Below are 19739 nucleotides of genomic sequence, written 5' to 3' on the forward strand. Positions count from 1 at the left end.
AGTTTTTCTTGCATCACTTTAATTTAATATGCAACTTACATGCTTGTAAGTGAAGTGTACAGATTAAATAGAAATCTATTAGTACCAGGGAATAGCAGGTGCTGTAAGATTTTATTGCATCCCTTAAATTTATGTTCAAGCTATCAAGCTCAAATTTGAAGTGCAGTGAATAATTAAATCAAACTATCTGTTAGCACCTGGGAATAGCAGATGCTGTAAGTATTTATTGCATCACTTTAATTTACTCTCCAACTAACATGCTTGAATGTGAAGTGCAGTGATTAATAAAAAAACTGTCTGTTAGTGCCTCCGAATACCAGATGTTGTAAGCTTATATTGCATCATTTTAATTTACTTCAAGACAACATTCTAGAATGTCAAGTGCAGGGATTAATAAAAAAAAATGTCAGATTGGTCTTTGATCATATTTTCTATGATTATGCAATTTGAGTAAGTGTTTAAGGTTTATGTCCATACCAGCTTCAGCACGCCTCCAATCTCATCTGAACTTGGAAGCTAAGCAAGTTTGTGCCTGGATAGTACTGAGGTGGGTCCCTACCTAGGAATACCATGTGCTGTAAGCTTTTCTTGCATCACTTTAATTTACTTTCAAGATGACATTCTCAAATGTGAAGTGCAGTGATTAATAAAAAAAACTATCTGTTAGCACCTGGGAATAGCAGGTGCTGTAAGTTTTTTTTGCATCACTTTCATTTACTCTCCAACTCACATGCCTGAATGTGAAGTGCAGTGATTCATCAAAAAACTATCTTTTAGCACCTTGGACTATGAGATGCTGTAAGCTTCTCTTGCATCACTTTAATTTACTTTCAAGATGACATGCTAGGATGTGAAGTGCAGTGATTAATTAAAAAAACCTATCTGTTAGCACCTGGGAATAGCAGATGCTGTAAGTTTTTCTTGCATCACTTTAATTTAATATGCAACTGACATGCTTGTAAGTGAAGTGTACAGATTAAATAGAAATCTATTAGTACCAGGGAATAGCAGGTGCTGTAAGATTTTATTGCATCCCTTAAATTTATGTTCAAGCTATCAAGCTCAAATTTGAAGTGCAGTGAATAATTAAATCAAACTATCTGTTAGCACCTGGGAATAGCAGATGCTGTAAGTTTTTATTGCATCACTTTAATTTACTCTCTAACTGACATGCTTGAATGTGAAGTGCAGTGATTAATAAAAAAACTGTCTGTTAGTGCCTCCGAATACCAGATGTTGTAAGTTTTTATTGCATCACTTTAATTTACTTTCAAGCTGACATTCTCAAATGTGAAGTGCAGTGATTAATAAAAAAAACTATCTGTTAGCACCTGGGAATAGCAGGTGCTGTAAGTTTTTTTTGCATCACTTTCATTTACTCTCCAACTCACATGCTTGAATGTGAAGTGCAGTGATTAATAAAAAAACTGTCTGTTAGTGCCTCCGAATACCAGATGTTGTAAGCTTTTATTGCATCATTTTAATTTACTTTCAAGATAACATTCTAGAATGTCAAGTGCAGGGATTAATAAAAAAAAATGTCAGATTGGTCTTTGATCATATTTTCTATGATTAGGCAATTTGAGTAAGTGTTTAAGGTTTACGGCCTTACCAGCTTCAGCACGCCTCCAATCTCATCTGAACTTGGAAGCTAAGCAAGTTTGTGCCTGGATAGTACTGATGTGGGACCCTATCTAGGAATACCAGGTGCTGTAAGCTTTTCTTGCATCACTTTAATTTACTTTCAAGCTGACATGCTCAAATGTGAAGTGCAGTGATTAATAAAAAAACCTATCTGTTAGCACCTGGGAATAGCAGATGCTGTAAGTTTTTCTTGCATCACTTTAATTTAATATGCAACTGACATGCTTGTAAGTGAAGTGTACAGATTAAATAGAAATCTATTAGTATCAGGGAATAGCAGGTGCTGTAAGATTTTATTGCATCCCTTAAATTTATGTTCAAGCTATCAAGCTCAAATTTGAAGTGCAGTGAATAATTAAATCAAACTATCTGTTAGCACCTGGGAATAGCAGATGCTGTAAGTTTTTATTGCATCTCTTTAATTTACTCTCCAACTGACATGCTTGAATGTGAAGTGCAGTGATTAATAAAAAAACTGTCTGTTAGTGCCTCCGAATACCAGATGTTGTAAGCTTTTATTGCATCATTTTAATTTACTTTCAAGATAACATTCTAGAATGTCAAGTGCAGGGATTAATAAAAAAAAATGTCAGATTGGTCTTTGATCATATTTTCTATGATTAGGCAATTTGAGTAAGTGTTTAAGGTTTACGGCCATACCAGCTTCAGAACGTCCAATCTCATCTGAACTTGGAAGCTAAGCAAGTTTGTGCCTGAATAGTACTGAGGTGGGACCCTATCTAGGAATACCAGGTGCTGTAAGCTTTTCTTGCATCACTTTAATTTACTTTCAAGCTGACATGCTCAAATGTGAAGTGCAGTGATTAATAAAAAAACCTATCTGTTAGCACCTGGGAATAGCAGGTGCAGTAAGTTTTTTTTGCATCACTTTCATTTACTCTCCAACTCACATGCCTGAATGTGAAGTGCAGTGATTCATCAAAAAACTATCTTTTAGCACCTTGGACTATGAGATGCTGTAAGCTTCTCTTGCATCACTTTAATTTACTTTCAAGATGACATGCTAGGATGTGAAGTGCAGTGATTCATTAAAAAAACCTATCTGTTAGCACCTGGGAATAGCAGATGCTGTAAGTTTTTCTTGCATCACTTTAATTTAATATGCAACTGACATGCTTGTAAGTGAAGTGTACAGATTAAATAGAAATCTATTAGTACCAGGGAATAGCAGGTGCTGTAAGATTTTATTGCATCCCTTAAATTTATGTTCAAGCTATCAAGCTCAAATTTGAAGTGCAGTGAATAATTAAATCAAACTATCTGTTAGCACCTGGGAATAGCAGATGCTGTAAGTTTTTATTGCATCACTTTAATTTACTCTCCAACTGACATGCTTGAATGTGAAGTGCAGTGATTAATAAAAAAACTGTCTGTTAGTGCCTCCGAATACCAGATGTTGTAAGCTTATATTGCATCATTTTAATTTACTTCAAGACAACATTCTAGAATGTCAAGTGCAGGGATTAATTAAAAAAAATGTCAGATTGGTCTTTGATCATATTTTCTATGATTAGGCAATTTGAGTAAGTGTTTAAGGTTTACGGCCATACCAGCTTCAGAACGTCCAATCTCATCTGAACTTGGAAGCTAAGCAAGTTTGTGCCTGAATAGTACTGAGGTGGGACCCTATCTAGGAATACCAGGTGCTGTAAGCTTTTCTTGCATCACTTTAATTTACTTTCAAGCTGACATGCTCAAATGTGAAGTGCAGTGATTAATAAAAAAACCTATCTGTTAGCACCTGGGAATAGCAGATGCTGTAAGTTTTTTTTGCATCACTTTCATTTACTCTCCAACTCACATGCCTGAATGTGAAGTGCAGTGATTCATCAAAAAACTATCTTTTAGCACCTTGGACTACGAGCTGCTGTAAGCTTCTCTTGCATCACATTAATTTACTCCAAGATGACATGCTAGGATGTGAAGTGCAGTGATTAATTAAAAAAAACTATCTGTTAACACCTGGGAATAGCAGATGCTGTAAGTTTTTCTTGCATCACTTTAATTTAATATGCAACTGACATGCTTGTAAGTGAAGTGTACAGATTAAATAGAAATCTATTAGTACCAGGGAATAGCAGGTGCTGTAAGATTTTATTGCATCCCTTAAATTTATGTTCAAGCTATCAAGCTCAAATTTGAAGTGCAGTGAATAATTAAATCAAACTATCTGTTAGCACCTGGGAATAGCAGATGCTGTAAGTTTTTATTGCATCACTTTAATTTACTCTCCAACTGACATGCTTGAATGTGAAGTGCAGTGATTAATAAAAAAACTGTCTGTTAGTGCCTCCGAATACCAGATGTTGTAAGTTTTTATTGCATCACTTTAATTTACTTTCAAGCTGACATTCTCAAATGTGAATTGCAGTGATTAATAAAAAAAACTATCTGTTAGCACCTGGGAATAGCAGATGCTGTAAGTTTTTATTGCATCTCTTTAATTTACTCTCCAACTGACATGCTTGAATGTGAAGTGCAGTGATTAATAAAAAAACTGTCTGTTAGTGCCTCCGAATACCAGATGTTGTAAGCTTTTATTGCATCATTTTAATTTACTTTCAAGATAACATTCTAGAATGTCAAGTGCAGGGATTAATAAAAAAAAATGTCAGATTGGTCTTTGATCATATTTTCTATGATTAGGCAATTTGAGTAAGTGTTTAAGGTTTACGGCCATACCAGCTTCAGAACGTCCAATCTCATCTGAACTTGGAAGCTAAGCAAGTTTGTGCCTGAATAGTACTGAGGTGGGACCCTATCTAGGAATACCAGGTGCTGTAAGCTTTTCTTGCATCACTTTAATTTACTTTCAAGCTGACATGCTCAAATGTGAAGTGCAGTGATTAATAAAAAAACCTATCTGTTAGCACCTGGGAATAGCAGGTGCAGTAAGTTTTTTTTGCATCACTTTCATTTACTCTCCAACTCACATGCCTGAATGTGAAGTGCAGTGATTCATCAAAAAACTATCTTTTAGCACCTTGGACTATGAGATGCTGTAAGCTTCTCTTGCATCACTTTAATTTACTTTCAAGATGACATGCTAGGATGTGAAGTGCAGTGATTCATTAAAAAAACCTATCTGTTAGCACCTGGGAATAGCAGATGCTGTAAGTTTTTCTTGCATCACTTTAATTTAATATGCAACTGACATGCTTGTAAGTGAAGTGTACAGATTAAATAGAAATCTATTAGTACCAGGGAATAGCAGGTGCTGTAAGATTTTATTGCATCCCTTAAATTTATGTTCAAGCTATCAAGCTCAAATTTGAAGTGCAGTGAATAATTAAATCAAACTATCTGTTAGCACCTGGGAATAGCAGATGCTGTAAGTTTTTATTGCATCACTTTAATTTACTCTCCAACTGACATGCTTGAATGTGAAGTGCAGTGATTAATAAAAAAACTGTCTGTTAGTGCCTCCGAATACCAGATGTTGTAAGCTTATATTGCATCATTTTAATTTACTTCAAGACAACATTCTAGAATGTCAAGTGCAGGGATTAATTAAAAAAAATGTCAGATTGGTCTTTGATCATATTTTCTATGATTAGGCAATTTGAGTAAGTGTTTAAGGTTTACGGCCATACCAGCTTCAGAACGTCCAATCTCATCTGAACTTGGAAGCTAAGCAAGTTTGTGCCTGAATAGTACTGAGGTGGGACCCTATCTAGGAATACCAGGTGCTGTAAGCTTTTCTTGCATCACTTTAATTTACTTTCAAGCTGACATGCTCAAATGTGAAGTGCAGTGATTAATAAAAAAACCTATCTGTTAGCACCTGGGAATAGCAGATGCTGTAAGTTTTTTTTGCATCACTTTCATTTACTCTCCAACTCACATGCCTGAATGTGAAGTGCAGTGATTCATCAAAAAACTATCTTTTAGCACCTTGGACTACGAGCTGCTGTAAGCTTCTCTTGCATCACATTAATTTACTCCAAGATGACATGCTAGGATGTGAAGTGCAGTGATTAATTAAAAAAAACTATCTGTTAACACCTGGGAATAGCAGATGCTGTAAGTTTTTCTTGCATCACTTTAATTTAATATGCAACTGACATGCTTGTAAGTGAAGTGTACAGATTAAATAGAAATCTATTAGTACCAGGGAATAGCAGGTGCTGTAAGATTTTATTGCATCCCTTAAATTTATGTTCAAGCTATCAAGCTCAAATTTGAAGTGCAGTGAATAATTAAATCAAACTATCTGTTAGCACCTGGGAATAGCAGATGCTGTAAGTTTTTATTGCATCACTTTAATTTACTCTCCAACTGACATGCTTGAATGTGAAGTGCAGTGATTAATAAAAAAACTGTCTGTTAGTGCCTCCGAATACCAGATGTTGTAAGTTTTTATTGCATCACTTTAATTTACTTTCAAGCTGACATTCTCAAATGTGAATTGCAGTGATTAATAAAAAAAACTATCTGTTAGCACCTGGGAATAGCAGGTGCTGTAAGTTTTTTTTGCATCACTTTCATTTACTCTCCAACTAACATGCTTGAATGTGAAGTGCAGTGATTAATAAAAAAACTGTCTGTTAGTGCCTCCGAATACCAGATGTTGTAAGCTTTTATTGCATCATTTTAATTTACTTTCAAGATAACATTCTAGAATGTCAAGTGCAGGGATTAATAAAAAAAAATGTCAGATTGGTCTTTGATCATATTTTCTATGATTATGCAATTTGAGTAAGTGTTTAAGGTTTATGTCCATACCAGCTTCAGCACGCCTCCAATCTCATCTGAACTTGGAAGCTAAGCAAGTTTGTGCCTGAATAGTACTGAGGTGGGACCCTATCTAGGAATACCAGGTGCTGTAAGCTTTTCTTGCATCACTTTAATTTACTTTCAAGCTGACATGCTCAAATGTGAAGTGCAGTGATTAATAAAAAAACCTATCTGTTAGCACCTGGGAATAGCAGATGCTGTAAGTTTTTTTTGCATCACTTTCATTTACTCTCCAACTCACATGCCTGAATGTGAAGTGCAGTGATTCATCAAAAAACTATCTTTTAGCACCTTGGACTACGAGCTGCTGTAAGCTTCTCTTGCATCACATTAATTTACTCCAAGATGACATGCTAGGATGTGAAGTGCAGTGATTAATTAAAAAAAACTATCTGTTAACACCTGGGAATAGCAGATGCTGTAAGTTTTTCTTGCATCACTTTAATTTAATATGCAACTGACATGCTTGTAAGTGAAGTGTACAGATTAAATAGAAATCTATTAGTACCAGGGAATAGCAGGTGCTGTAAGATTTTATTGCATCCCTTAAATTTATGTTCAAGCTATCAAGCTCAAATTTGAAGTGCAGTGAATAATTAAATCAAACTATCTGTTAGCACCTGGGAATAGCAGATGCTGTAAGTTTTTATTGCATCACTTTAATTTACTCTCCAACTGACATGCTTGAATGTGAAGTGCAGTGATTAATAAAAAAACTGTCTGTTAGTGCCTCCGAATACCAGATGTTGTAAGTTTTTATTGCATCACTTTAATTTACTTTCAAGCTGACATTCTCAAATGTGAATTGCAGTGATTAATAAAAAAAACTATCTGTTAGCACCTGGGAATAGCAGATGCTGTAAGTTTTTATTGCATCTCTTTAATTTACTCTCCAACTGACATGCTTGAATGTGAAGTGCAGTGATTAATAAAAAAACTGTCTGTTAGTGCCTCCGAATACCAGATGTTGTAAGCTTTTATTGCATCATTTTAATTTACTTTCAAGATAACATTCTAGAATGTCAAGTGCAGGGATTAATAAAAAAAAATGTCAGATTGGTCTTTGATCATATTTTCTATGATTAGGCAATTTGAGTAAGTGTTTAAGGTTTACGGCCATACCAGCTTCAGAACGTCCAATCTCATCTGAACTTGGAAGCTAAGCAAGTTTGTGCCTGAATAGTACTGAGGTGGGACCCTATCTAGGAATACCAGGTGCTGTAAGCTTTTCTTGCATCACTTTAATTTACTTTCAAGCTGACATGCTCAAATGTGAAGTGCAGTGATTAATAAAAAAACCTATCTGTTAGCACCTGGGAATAGCAGGTGCAGTAAGTTTTTTTTGCATCACTTTCATTTACTCTCCAACTCACATGCCTGAATGTGAAGTGCAGTGATTCATCAAAAAACTATCTTTTAGCACCTTGGACTATGAGATGCTGTAAGCTTCTCTTGCATCACTTTAATTTACTTTCAAGATGACATGCTAGGATGTGAAGTGCAGTGATTCATTAAAAAAACCTATCTGTTAGCACCTGGGAATAGCAGATGCTGTAAGTTTTTCTTGCATCACTTTAATTTAATATGCAACTGACATGCTTGTAAGTGAAGTGTACAGATTAAATAGAAATCTATTAGTACCAGGGAATAGCAGGTGCTGTAAGATTTTATTGCATCCCTTAAATTTATGTTCAAGCTATCAAGCTCAAATTTGAAGTGCAGTGAATAATTAAATCAAACTATCTGTTAGCACCTGGGAATAGCAGATGCTGTAAGTTTTTATTGCATCACTTTAATTTACTCTCCAACTGACATGCTTGAATGTGAAGTGCAGTGATTAATAAAAAAACTGTCTGTTAGTGCCTCCGAATACCAGATGTTGTAAGCTTATATTGCATCATTTTAATTTACTTCAAGACAACATTCTAGAATGTCAAGTGCAGGGATTAATTAAAAAAAATGTCAGATTGGTCTTTGATCATATTTTCTATGATTAGGCAATTTGAGTAAGTGTTTAAGGTTTACGGCCATACCAGCTTCAGAACGTCCAATCTCATCTGAACTTGGAAGCTAAGCAAGTTTGTGCCTGAATAGTACTGAGGTGGGACCCTATCTAGGAATACCAGGTGCTGTAAGCTTTTCTTGCATCACTTTAATTTACTTTCAAGCTGACATGCTCAAATGTGAAGTGCAGTGATTAATAAAAAAACCTATCTGTTAGCACCTGGGAATAGCAGATGCTGTAAGTTTTTTTTGCATCACTTTCATTTACTCTCCAACTCACATGCCTGAATGTGAAGTGCAGTGATTCATCAAAAAACTATCTTTTAGCACCTTGGACTACGAGCTGCTGTAAGCTTCTCTTGCATCACATTAATTTACTCCAAGATGACATGCTAGGATGTGAAGTGCAGTGATTAATTAAAAAAAACTATCTGTTAACACCTGGGAATAGCAGATGCTGTAAGTTTTTCTTGCATCACTTTAATTTAATATGCAACTGACATGCTTGTAAGTGAAGTGTACAGATTAAATAGAAATCTATTAGTACCAGGGAATAGCAGGTGCTGTAAGATTTTATTGCATCCCTTAAATTTATGTTCAAGCTATCAAGCTCAAATTTGAAGTGCAGTGAATAATTAAATCAAACTATCTGTTAGCACCTGGGAATAGCAGATGCTGTAAGTTTTTATTGCATCACTTTAATTTACTCTCCAACTGACATGCTTGAATGTGAAGTGCAGTGATTAATAAAAAAACTGTCTGTTAGTGCCTCCGAATACCAGATGTTGTAAGTTTTTATTGCATCACTTTAATTTACTTTCAAGCTGACATTCTCAAATGTGAATTGCAGTGATTAATAAAAAAAACTATCTGTTAGCACCTGGGAATAGCAGGTGCTGTAAGTTTTTTTTGCATCACTTTCATTTACTCTCCAACTAACATGCTTGAATGTGAAGTGCAGTGATTAATAAAAAAACTGTCTGTTAGTGCCTCCGAATACCAGATGTTGTAAGCTTTTATTGCATCATTTTAATTTACTTTCAAGATAACATTCTAGAATGTCAAGTGCAGGGATTAATAAAAAAAAATGTCAGATTGGTCTTTGATCATATTTTCTATGATTATGCAATTTGAGTAAGTGTTTAAGGTTTATGTCCATACCAGCTTCAGCACGCCTCCAATCTCATCTGAACTTGGAAGCTAAGCAAGTTTGTGCCTGGATAGTACTGAGGTGGGACCCTACCTAGGAATACCATGTGCTGTAAGCTTTTCTTGCATCACTTTAATTTACTTTCAAGCTGACATTCTCAAATGTGAAGTGCAGTGATTAATAAAAAAAAACTATCTGTTAGCACCTGGGAATAGCAGGTGCAGTAAGTTTTTTTTGCATCACTTTCATTTACTCTCCAACTCACATGCCTGAATGTGAAGTGCAGTGATTCATCAAAAAACTATCTTTTAGCACCTTGGACTATGAGATGCTGTAAGCTTCTCTTGCATCACTTTAATTTACTTTCAAGATGACATGCTAGGATGTGAAGTGCAGTGATTAATTAAAAAAACCTATCTGTTAGCACCTGGGAATAGCAGATGCTGTAAGTTTTTCTTGCATCACTTTAATTTAATATGCAACTGACATGCTTGTAAGTGAAGTGTACAGATTAAATAGAAATCTATTAGTACCAGGGAATAGCAGGTGCTGTAAGATTTTATTGCATCCCTTAAATTTATGTTCAAGCTATCAAGCTCAAATTTGAAGTGCAGTGAATAATTAAATCAAACTATCTGTTAGCACCTGGGAATAGCAGATGCTGTAAGTTTTTATTGCATCACTTTAATTTACTCTCCAACTGACATGCTTGAATGTGAAGTGCAGTGATTAATAAAAAAACTGTCTGTTAGTGCCTCCGAATACCAGATGTTGTAAGCTTATATTGCATCATTTTAATTTACTTCAAGACAACATTCTAGAATGTCAAGTGCAGGGATTAATTAAAAAAAATGTCAGATTGGTCTTTGATCATATTTTCTATGATTAGGCAATTTGAGTAAGTGTTTAAGGTTTACGGCCATACCAGCTTCAGAACGTCCAATCTCATCTGAACTTGGAAGCTAAGCAAGTTTGTGCCTGAATAGTACTGAGGTGGGACCCTATCTAGGAATACCAGGTGCTGTAAGCTTTTCTTGCATCACTTTAATTTACTTTCAAGCTGACATGCTCAAATGTGAAGTGCAGTGATTAATAAAAAAACCTATCTGTTAGCACCTGGGAATAGCAGATGCTGTAAGTTTTTTTTGCATCACTTTAATTTACTCTCCAACTCACATGCCTGAATGTGAAGTGCAGTGATTCATCAAAAAACTATCTTTTAGCACCTTGGACTACGAGCTGCTGTAAGCTTCTCTTGCATCACATTAATTTACTCCAAGATGACATGCTAGGATGTGAAGTGCAGTGATTAATTAAAAAAAACTATCTGTTAGCACCTGGGAATAGCAGATGCTGTAAGTTTTTCTTGCATCACTTTAATTTAATATGCAACTTACATGCTTGTAAGTGAAGTGTACAGATTAAATAGAAATCTATTAGTACCAGGGAATAGCAGGTGCTGTAAGATTTTATTGCATCCCTTAAATTTATGTTCAAGCTATCAAGCTCAAATTTGAAGTGCAGTGAATAATTAAATCAAACTATCTGTTAGCACCTGGGAATAGCAGATGCTGTAAGTATTTATTGCATCACTTTAATTTACTCTCCAACTAACATGCTTGAATGTGAAGTGCAGTGATTAATAAAAAAACTGTCTGTTAGTGCCTCCGAATACCAGATGTTGTAAGCTTATATTGCATCATTTTAATTTACTTCAAGACAACATTCTAGAATGTCAAGTGCAGGGATTAATAAAAAAAAATGTCAGATTGGTCTTTGATCATATTTTCTATGATTATGCAATTTGAGTAAGTGTTTAAGGTTTATGTCCATACCAGCTTCAGCACGCCTCCAATCTCATCTGAACTTGGAAGCTAAGCAAGTTTGTGCCTGGATAGTACTGAGGTGGGACCCTACCTAGGAATACCAGGTGCTGTAAGCTTTTCTTGCATCACTTTAATTTACTTTCAAGCTGACATGCTCAAATGTGAAGTGCAGTGATTAATAAAAAAACCTATCTGTTAGCACCTGGGAATAGCAGATGCTGTAAGTTTTTTTTGCATCACTTTCATTTACTCTCCAACTCACATGCCTGAATGTGAAGTGCAGTGATTCATCAAAAAACTATCTTTTAGCACCTTGGACTATGAGATGCTGTAAGCTTCTCTTGCATCACTTTAATTTACTTTCAAGATGACATGCTAGGATGTGAAGTGCAGTGATTAATTAAAAAAACCTATCTGTTAGCACCTGGGAATAGCAGATGCTGTAAGTTTTTCTTGCATCACTTTAATTTAATATGCAACTGACATGCTTGTAAGTGAAGTGTACAGATTAAATAGAAATCTATTAGTACCAGGGAATAGCAGGTGCTGTAAGATTTTATTGCATCCCTTAAATTTATGTTCAAGCTATCAAGCTCAAATTTGAAGTGCAGTGAATAATTAAATCAAACTATCTGTTAGCACCTGGGAATAGCAGATGCTGTAAGTTTTTATTGCATCACTTTAATTTACTCTCCAACTGACATGCTTGAATGTGAAGTGCAGTGATTAATAAAAAAACTGTCTGTTAGTGCCTCCGAATACCAGATGTTGTAAGCTTATATTGCATCATTTTAATTTACTTCAAGACAACATTCTAGAATGTCAAGTGCAGGGATTAATTAAAAAAAATGTCAGATTGGTCTTTGATCATATTTTCTATGATTAGGCAATTTGAGTAAGTGTTTAAGGTTTACGGCCATACCAGCTTCAGAACGTCCAATCTCATCTGAACTTGGAAGCTAAGCAAGTTTGTGCCTGAATAGTACTGAGGTGGGACCCTATCTAGGAATACCAGGTGCTGTAAGCTTTTCTTGCATCACTTTAATTTACTTTCAAGCTGACATGCTCAAATGTGAAGTGCAGTGATTAATAAAAAAACCTATCTGTTAGCACCTGGGAATAGCAGATGCTGTAAGTTTTTTTTGCATCACTTTAATTTACTCTCCAACTCACATGCCTGAATGTGAAGTGCAGTGATTCATCAAAAAACTATCTTTTAGCACCTTGGACTACGAGCTGCTGTAAGCTTCTCTTGCATCACATTAATTTACTCCAAGATGACATGCTAGGATGTGAAGTGCAGTGATTAATTAAAAAAAACTATCTGTTAGCACCTGGGAATAGCAGATGCTGTAAGTTTTTCTTGCATCACTTTAATTTAATATGCAACTTACATGCTTGTAAGTGAAGTGTACAGATTAAATAGAAATCTATTAGTACCAGGGAATAGCAGGTGCTGTAAGATTTTATTGCATCCCTTAAATTTATGTTCAAGCTATCAAGCTCAAATTTGAAGTGCAGTGAATAATTAAATCAAACTATCTGTTAGCACCTGGGAATAGCAGATGCTGTAAGTATTTATTGCATCACTTTAATTTACTCTCCAACTAACATGCTTGAATGTGAAGTGCAGTGATTAATAAAAAAACTGTCTGTTAGTGCCTCCGAATACCAGATGTTGTAAGCTTATATTGCATCATTTTAATTTACTTCAAGACAACATTCTAGAATGTCAAGTGCAGGGATTAATAAAAAAAAATGTCAGATTGGTCTTTGATCATATTTTCTATGATTATGCAATTTGAGTAAGTGTTTAAGGTTTATGTCCATACCAGCTTCAGCACGCCTCCAATCTCATCTGAACTTGGAAGCTAAGCAAGTTTGTGCCTGGATAGTACTGAGGTGGGACCCTACCTAGGAATACCAGGTGCTGTAAGCTTTTCTTGCATCACTTTAATTTACTTTCAAGCTGACATGCTCAAATGTGAAGTGCAGTGATTAATAAAAAAACCTATCTGTTAGCACCTGGGAATAGCAGATGCTGTAAGTTTTTTTTGCATCACTTTCATTTACTCTCCAACTCACATGCCTGAATGTGAAGTGCAGTGATTCATCAAAAAACTATCTTTTAGCACCTTGGACTATGAGATGCTGTAAGCTTCTCTTGCATCACTTTAATTTACTTTCAAGATGACATGCTAGGATGTGAAGTGCAGTGATTAATTAAAAAAACCTATCTGTTAGCACCTGGGAATAGCAGATGCTGTAAGTTTTTCTTGCATCACTTTAATTTAATATGCAACTGACATGCTTGTAAGTGAAGTGTACAGATTAAATAGAAATCTATTAGTACCAGGGAATAGCAGGTGCTGTAAGATTTTATTGCATCCCTTAAATTTATGTTCAAGCTATCAAGCTCAAATTTGAAGTGCAGTGAATAATTAAATCAAACTATCTGTTAGCACCTGGGAATAGCAGATGCTGTAAGTTTTTATTGCATCACTTTAATTTACTCTCCAACTGACATGCTTGAATGTGAAGTGCAGTGATTAATAAAAAAACTGTCTGTTAGTGCCTCCGAATACCAGATGTTGTAAGCTTATATTGCATCATTTTAATTTACTTCAAGACAACATTCTAGAATGTCAAGTGCAGGGATTAATTAAAAAAAATGTCAGATTGGTCTTTGATCATATTTTCTATGATTAGGCAATTTGAGTAAGTGTTTAAGGTTTACGGCCATACCAGCTTCAGAACGTCCAATCTCATCTGAACTTGGAAGCTAAGCAAGTTTGTGCCTGAATAGTACTGAGGTGGGACCCTATCTAGGAATACCAGGTGCTGTAAGCTTTTCTTGCATCACTTTAATTTACTTTCAAGCTGACATGCTCAAATGTGAAGTGCAGTGATTAATAAAAAAACCTATCTGTTAGCACCTGGGAATAGCAGATGCTGTAAGTTTTTTTTGCATCACTTTAATTTACTCTCCAACTCACATGCCTGAATGTGAAGTGCAGTGATTCATCAAAAAACTATCTTTTAGCACCTTGGACTACGAGCTGCTGTAAGCTTCTCTTGCATCACATTAATTTACTCCAAGATGACATGCTAGGATGTGAAGTGCAGTGATTAATTAAAAAAAACTATCTGTTAGCACCTGGGAATAGCAGATGCTGTAAGTTTTTCTTGCATCACTTTAATTTAATATGCAACTTACATGCTTGTAAGTGAAGTGTACAGATTAAATAGAAATCTATTAGTACCAGGGAATAGCAGGTGCTGTAAGATTTTATTGCATCCCTTAAATTTATGTTCAAGCTATCAAGCTCAAATTTGAAGTGCAGTGAATAATTAAATCAAACTATCTGTTAGCACCTGGGAATAGCAGATGCTGTAAGTATTTATTGCATCACTTTAATTTACTCTCCAACTAACATGCTTGAATGTGAAGTGCAGTGATTAATAAAAAAACTGTCTGTTAGTGCCTCCGAATACCAGATGTTGTAAGCTTATATTGCATCATTTTAATTTACTTCAAGACAACATTCTAGAATGTCAAGTGCAGGGATTAATAAAAAAAAATGTCAGATTGGTCTTTGATCATATTTTCTATGATTATGCAATTTGAGTAAGTGTTTAAGGTTTATGTCCATACCAGCTTCAGCACGCCTCCAATCTCATCTGAACTTGGAAGCTAAGCAAGTTTGTGCCTGGATAGTACTGAGGTGGGACCCTACCTAGGAATACCATGTGCTGTAAGCTTTTCTTGCATCACTTTAATTTACTTTCAAGCTGACATTCTCAAATGTGAAGTGCAGTGATTAATAAAAAAAACTATCTGTTAGCACCTGGGAATAGCAGGTGCTGTAAGTTTTTTTTGCATCACTTTCATTTACTCTCCAACTCACATGCCTGAATGTGAAGTGCAGTGATTCATCAAAAAACTATCTTTTAGCACCTTGGACTATGAGATGCTGTAAGCTTCTCTTGCATCACTTTAATTTACTTTCAAGATGACATGCTAGGATGTGAAGTGCAGTGATTAATTAAAAAAACCTATCTGTTAGCACCTGGGAATAGCAGATGCTGTAAGTTTTTCTTGCATCACTTTAATTTAATATGCAACTGACATGCTTGTAAGTGAAGTGTACAGATTAAATAGAAATCTATTAGTACCAGGGAATAGCAGGTGCTGTAAGATTTTATTGCATCCCTTAAATTTATGTTCAAGCTATCAAGCTCAAATTTGAAGTGCAGTGAATAATTAAATCAAACTATCTGTTAGCACCTGGGAATAGCAGATGCTGTAAGTTTTTATTGCATCACTTTAATTTACTCTCCAACTGACATGCTTGAATGTGAAGTGCAGTGATTAATAAAAAAACTGTCTGTTAGTGCCTCCGAATACCAGATGTTGTAAGCTTATATTGCATCATTTTAATTTACTTCAAGACAACATTCTAGAATGTCAAGTGCAGGGATTAATTAAAAAAAATGTCAGATTGGTCTTTGATCATATTTTCTATGATTAGGCAATTTGAGTAAGTGTTTAAGGTTTACGGCCATACCAGCTTCAGAACGTCCAATCTCATCTGAACTTGGAAGCTAAGCAAGTTTGTGCCTGAATAGTACTGAGGTGGGACCCTATCTAGGAATACCAGGTGCTGTAAGCTTTTCTTGCATCACTTTAATTTACTTTCAAGCTGACATGCTCAAATGTGAAGTGCAGTGATTAATAAAAAAACCTATCTGTTAGCACCTGGGAATAGCAGATGCTGTAAGTTTTTTTTGCATCACTTTAATTTACTCTCCAACTCACATGCCTGAATGTGAAGTGCAGTGATTCATCAAAAAACTATCTTTTAGCACCTTGGACTACGAGCTGCTGTAAGCTTCTCTTGCATCACATTAATTTACTCCAAGATGACATGCTAGGATGTGAAGTGCAGTGATTAATTAAAAAAAACTATCTGTTAGCACCTGGGAATAGCAGATGCTGTAAGTTTTTCTTGCATCACTTTAATTTAATATGCAACTTACATGCTTGTAAGTGAAGTGTACAGATTAAATAGAAATCTATTAGTACCAGGGAATAGCAGGTGCTGTAAGATTTTATTGCATCCCTTAAATTTATGTTCAAGCTATCAAGCTCAAATTTGAAGTGCAGTGAATAATTAAATCAAACTATCTGTTAGCACCTGGGAATAGCAGATGCTGTAAGTATTTATTGCATCACTTTAATTTACTCTCCAACTAACATGCTTGAATGTGAAGTGCAGTGATTAATAAAAAAACTGTCTGTTAGTGCCTCCGAATACCAGATGTTGTAAGCTTATATTGCATCATTTTAATTTACTTCAAGACAACATTCTAGAATGTCAAGTGCAGGGATTAATAAAAAAAAATGTCAGATTGGTCTTTGATCATATTTTCTATGATTATGCAATTTGAGTAAGTGTTTAAGGTTTATGTCCATACCAGCTTCAGCACGCCTCCAATCTCATCTGAACTTGGAAGCTAAGCAAGTTTGTGCCTGGATAGTACTGAGGTGGGACCCTACCTAGGAATACCATGTGCTGTAAGCTTTTCTTGCATCACTTTAATTTACTTTCAAGCTGACATTCTCAAATGTGAAGTGCAGTGATTAATAAAAAAAACTATCTGTTAGCACCTGGGAATAGCAGGTGCTGTAAGTTTTTTTTGCATCACTTTCATTTACTCTCCAACTCACATGCCTGAATGTGAAGTGCAGTGATTCATCAAAAAACTATCTTTTAGCACCTTGGACTATGAGATGCTGTAAGCTTCTCTTGCATCACTTTAATTTACTTTCAAGATGACATGCTAGGATGTGAAGTGCAGTGATTAATTAAAAAAACCTATCTGTTAGCACCTGGGAATAGCAGATGCTGTAAGTTTTTCTTGCATCACTTTAATTTAATATGCAACTGACATGCTTGTAAGTGAAGTGTACAGATTAAATAGAAATCTATTAGTACCAGGGAATAGCAGGTGCTGTAAGATTTTATTGCATCCCTTAAATTTATGTTCAAGCTATCAAGCTCAAATTTGAAGTGCAGTGAATAATTAAATCAAACTATCTGTTAGCACCTGGGAATAGCAGATGCTGTAAGTTTTTATTGCATCACTTTAATTTACTCTCCAACTGACATGCTTGAATGTGAAGTGCAGTGATTAATAAAAAAACTGTCTGTTAGTGCCTCCGAATACCAGATGTTGTAAGTTTTTATTGCATCACTTTAATTTACTTTCAAGCTGACATTCTCAAATGTGAATTGCAGTGATTAATAAAAAAAACTATCTGTTAGCACCTGGGAATAGCAGGTGCTGTAAGTTTTTTTTGCATCACTTTCATTTACTCTCCAACTAACATGCTTGAATGTGAAGTGCAGTGATTAATAAAAAAACTGTCTGTTAGTGCCTCCGAATACCAGATGTTGTAAGCTTATATTGCATCATTTTAATTTACTTCAAGACAACATTCTAGAATGTCAAGTGCAGGGATTAATTAAAAAAAATGTCAGATTGGTCTTTGATCATATTTTCTATGATTAGGCAATTTGAGTAAGTGTTTAAGGTTTACGGCCATACCAGCTTCAGAACGTCCAATCTCATCTGAACTTGGAAGCTAAGCAAGTTTGTGCCTGAATAGTACTGAGGTGGGACCCTATCTAGGAATACCAGGTGCTGTAAGCTTTTCTTGCATCACTTTAATTTACTTTCAAGCTGACATGCTCAAATGTGAAGTGCAGTGATTAATAAAAAAACCTATCTGTTAGCACCTGGGAATAGCAGATGCTGTAAGTTTTTTTTGCATCACTTTAATTTACTCTCCAACTCACATGCCTGAATGTGAAGTGCAGTGATTCATCAAAAAACTATCTTTTAGCACCTTGGACTACGAGCTGCTGTAAGCTTCTCTTGCATCACATTAATTTACTCCAAGATGACATGCTAGGATGTGAAGTGCAGTGATTAATTAAAAAAAACTATCTGTTAACACCTGGGAATAGCAGATGCTGTAAGTTTTTCTTGCATCACTTTAATTTAATATGCAACTTACATGCTTGTAAGTGAAGTGTACAGATTAAATAGAAATCTATTAGTACCAGGGAATAGCAGGTGCTGTAAGATTTTATTGCATCCCTTAAATTTATGTTCAAGCTATCAAGCTCAAATTTGAAGTGCAGTGAATAATTAAATCAAACTATCTGTTAGCACCTGGGAATAGCAGATGCTGTAAGTATTTATTGCATCACTTTAATTTACTCTCCAACTAACATGCTTGAATGTGAAGTGCAGTGATTAATAAAAAAACTGTCTGTTAGTGCCTCCGAATACCAGATGTTGTAAGCTTATATTGCATCATTTTAATTTACTTCAAGACAACATTCTAGAATGTCAAGTGCAGGGATTAATAAAAAAAAATGTCAGATTGGTCTTTGATCATATTTTCTATGATTATGCAATTTGAGTAAGTGTTTAAGGTTTATGTCCATACCAGCTTCAGCACGCCTCCAATCTCATCTGAACTTGGAAGCTAAGCAAGTTTGTGCCTGGATAGTACTGAGGTGGGACCCTACCTAGGAATACCATGTGCTGTAAGCTTTTCTTGCATCACTTTAATTTACTTTCAAGCTGACATTCTCAAATGTGAAGTGCAGTGATTAATAAAAAAAACTATCTGTTAGCACCTGGGAATAGCAGGTGCTGTAAGTTTTTTTTGCATCACTTTCATTTACTCTCCAACTCACATGCCTGAATGTGAAGTGCAGTGATTCATCAAAAAACTATCTTTTAGCACCTTGGACTATGAGATGCTGTAAGCTTCTCTTGCATCACTTTAATTTACTTTCAAGATGACATGCTAGGATGTGAAGTGCAGTGATTAATTAAAAAAACCTATCTGTTAGCACCTGGGAATAGCAGATGCTGTAAGTTTTTCTTGCATCACTTTAATTTAATATGCAACTGACATGCTTGTAAGTGAAGTGTACAGATTAAATAGAAATCTATTAGTACCAGGGAATAGCAGGTGCTGTAAGATTTTATTGCATCCCTTAAATTAATGTTCAAGCTATCAAGCTCAAATTTGAAGTGCAGTGAATAATTAAATCAAACTATCTGTTAGCACCTGGGAATAGCAGATGCTGTAAGTTTTTATTGCATCACTTTAATTTACTCTCCAACTGACATGCTTGAATGTGAAGTGCAGTGATTAATAAAAAAACTGTCTGTTAGTGCCTCCGAATACCAGATGTTGTAAGCTTATATTGCATCATTTTAATTTACTTCAAGACAACATTCTAGAATGTCAAGTGCAGGGATTAATTAAA

At 35.2% G+C, this 19739-nt stretch overlaps 16 pseudogenes; all 16 read left to right on the forward strand.

Moving 5' to 3' along the window:
• The first annotated feature begins 463 nt into the window (after positions 1-463).
• On the forward strand, positions 464-584 carry LOC145646208 (5S ribosomal RNA; annotated as a pseudogene).
• Positions 585-1598: 1014 nt separating this feature from the next.
• LOC145645674 (5S ribosomal RNA) lies at positions 1599-1719 on the forward strand (annotated as a pseudogene).
• A 571-nt stretch (positions 1720-2290) lies between these two features.
• Positions 2291-2409, forward strand: LOC145650960 (5S ribosomal RNA; annotated as a pseudogene).
• Positions 2410-3201: 792 nt separating this feature from the next.
• Positions 3202-3320, forward strand: LOC145650961 (5S ribosomal RNA; annotated as a pseudogene).
• A 1013-nt stretch (positions 3321-4333) lies between these two features.
• Positions 4334-4452, forward strand: LOC145650962 (5S ribosomal RNA; annotated as a pseudogene).
• A 792-nt stretch (positions 4453-5244) lies between these two features.
• Positions 5245-5363, forward strand: LOC145650963 (5S ribosomal RNA; annotated as a pseudogene).
• A 1013-nt stretch (positions 5364-6376) lies between these two features.
• LOC145645923 (5S ribosomal RNA) lies at positions 6377-6497 on the forward strand (annotated as a pseudogene).
• A 1013-nt stretch (positions 6498-7510) lies between these two features.
• On the forward strand, positions 7511-7629 carry LOC145650964 (5S ribosomal RNA; annotated as a pseudogene).
• Positions 7630-8421: 792 nt separating this feature from the next.
• On the forward strand, positions 8422-8540 carry LOC145650965 (5S ribosomal RNA; annotated as a pseudogene).
• A 1927-nt stretch (positions 8541-10467) lies between these two features.
• LOC145650966 (5S ribosomal RNA) lies at positions 10468-10586 on the forward strand (annotated as a pseudogene).
• Positions 10587-11377: 791 nt separating this feature from the next.
• LOC145645481 (5S ribosomal RNA) lies at positions 11378-11498 on the forward strand (annotated as a pseudogene).
• Positions 11499-12290: 792 nt separating this feature from the next.
• Positions 12291-12409, forward strand: LOC145650967 (5S ribosomal RNA; annotated as a pseudogene).
• A 791-nt stretch (positions 12410-13200) lies between these two features.
• LOC145645482 (5S ribosomal RNA) lies at positions 13201-13321 on the forward strand (annotated as a pseudogene).
• Positions 13322-14113: 792 nt separating this feature from the next.
• LOC145650968 (5S ribosomal RNA) lies at positions 14114-14232 on the forward strand (annotated as a pseudogene).
• A 1704-nt stretch (positions 14233-15936) lies between these two features.
• LOC145650969 (5S ribosomal RNA) lies at positions 15937-16055 on the forward strand (annotated as a pseudogene).
• A 1925-nt stretch (positions 16056-17980) lies between these two features.
• Positions 17981-18099, forward strand: LOC145650971 (5S ribosomal RNA; annotated as a pseudogene).
• Positions 18100-19739: the final 1640 nt, after the last annotated feature.

The sequence above is a fragment of the Electrophorus electricus genome, chromosome 13 (assembly GCF_041902795.1).
Source record: "Electrophorus electricus isolate QZ-2024a chromosome 13, ASM4190279v1, whole genome shotgun sequence".
Lineage (NCBI taxonomy): Eukaryota > Metazoa > Chordata > Actinopteri > Gymnotiformes > Gymnotidae > Electrophorus > Electrophorus electricus.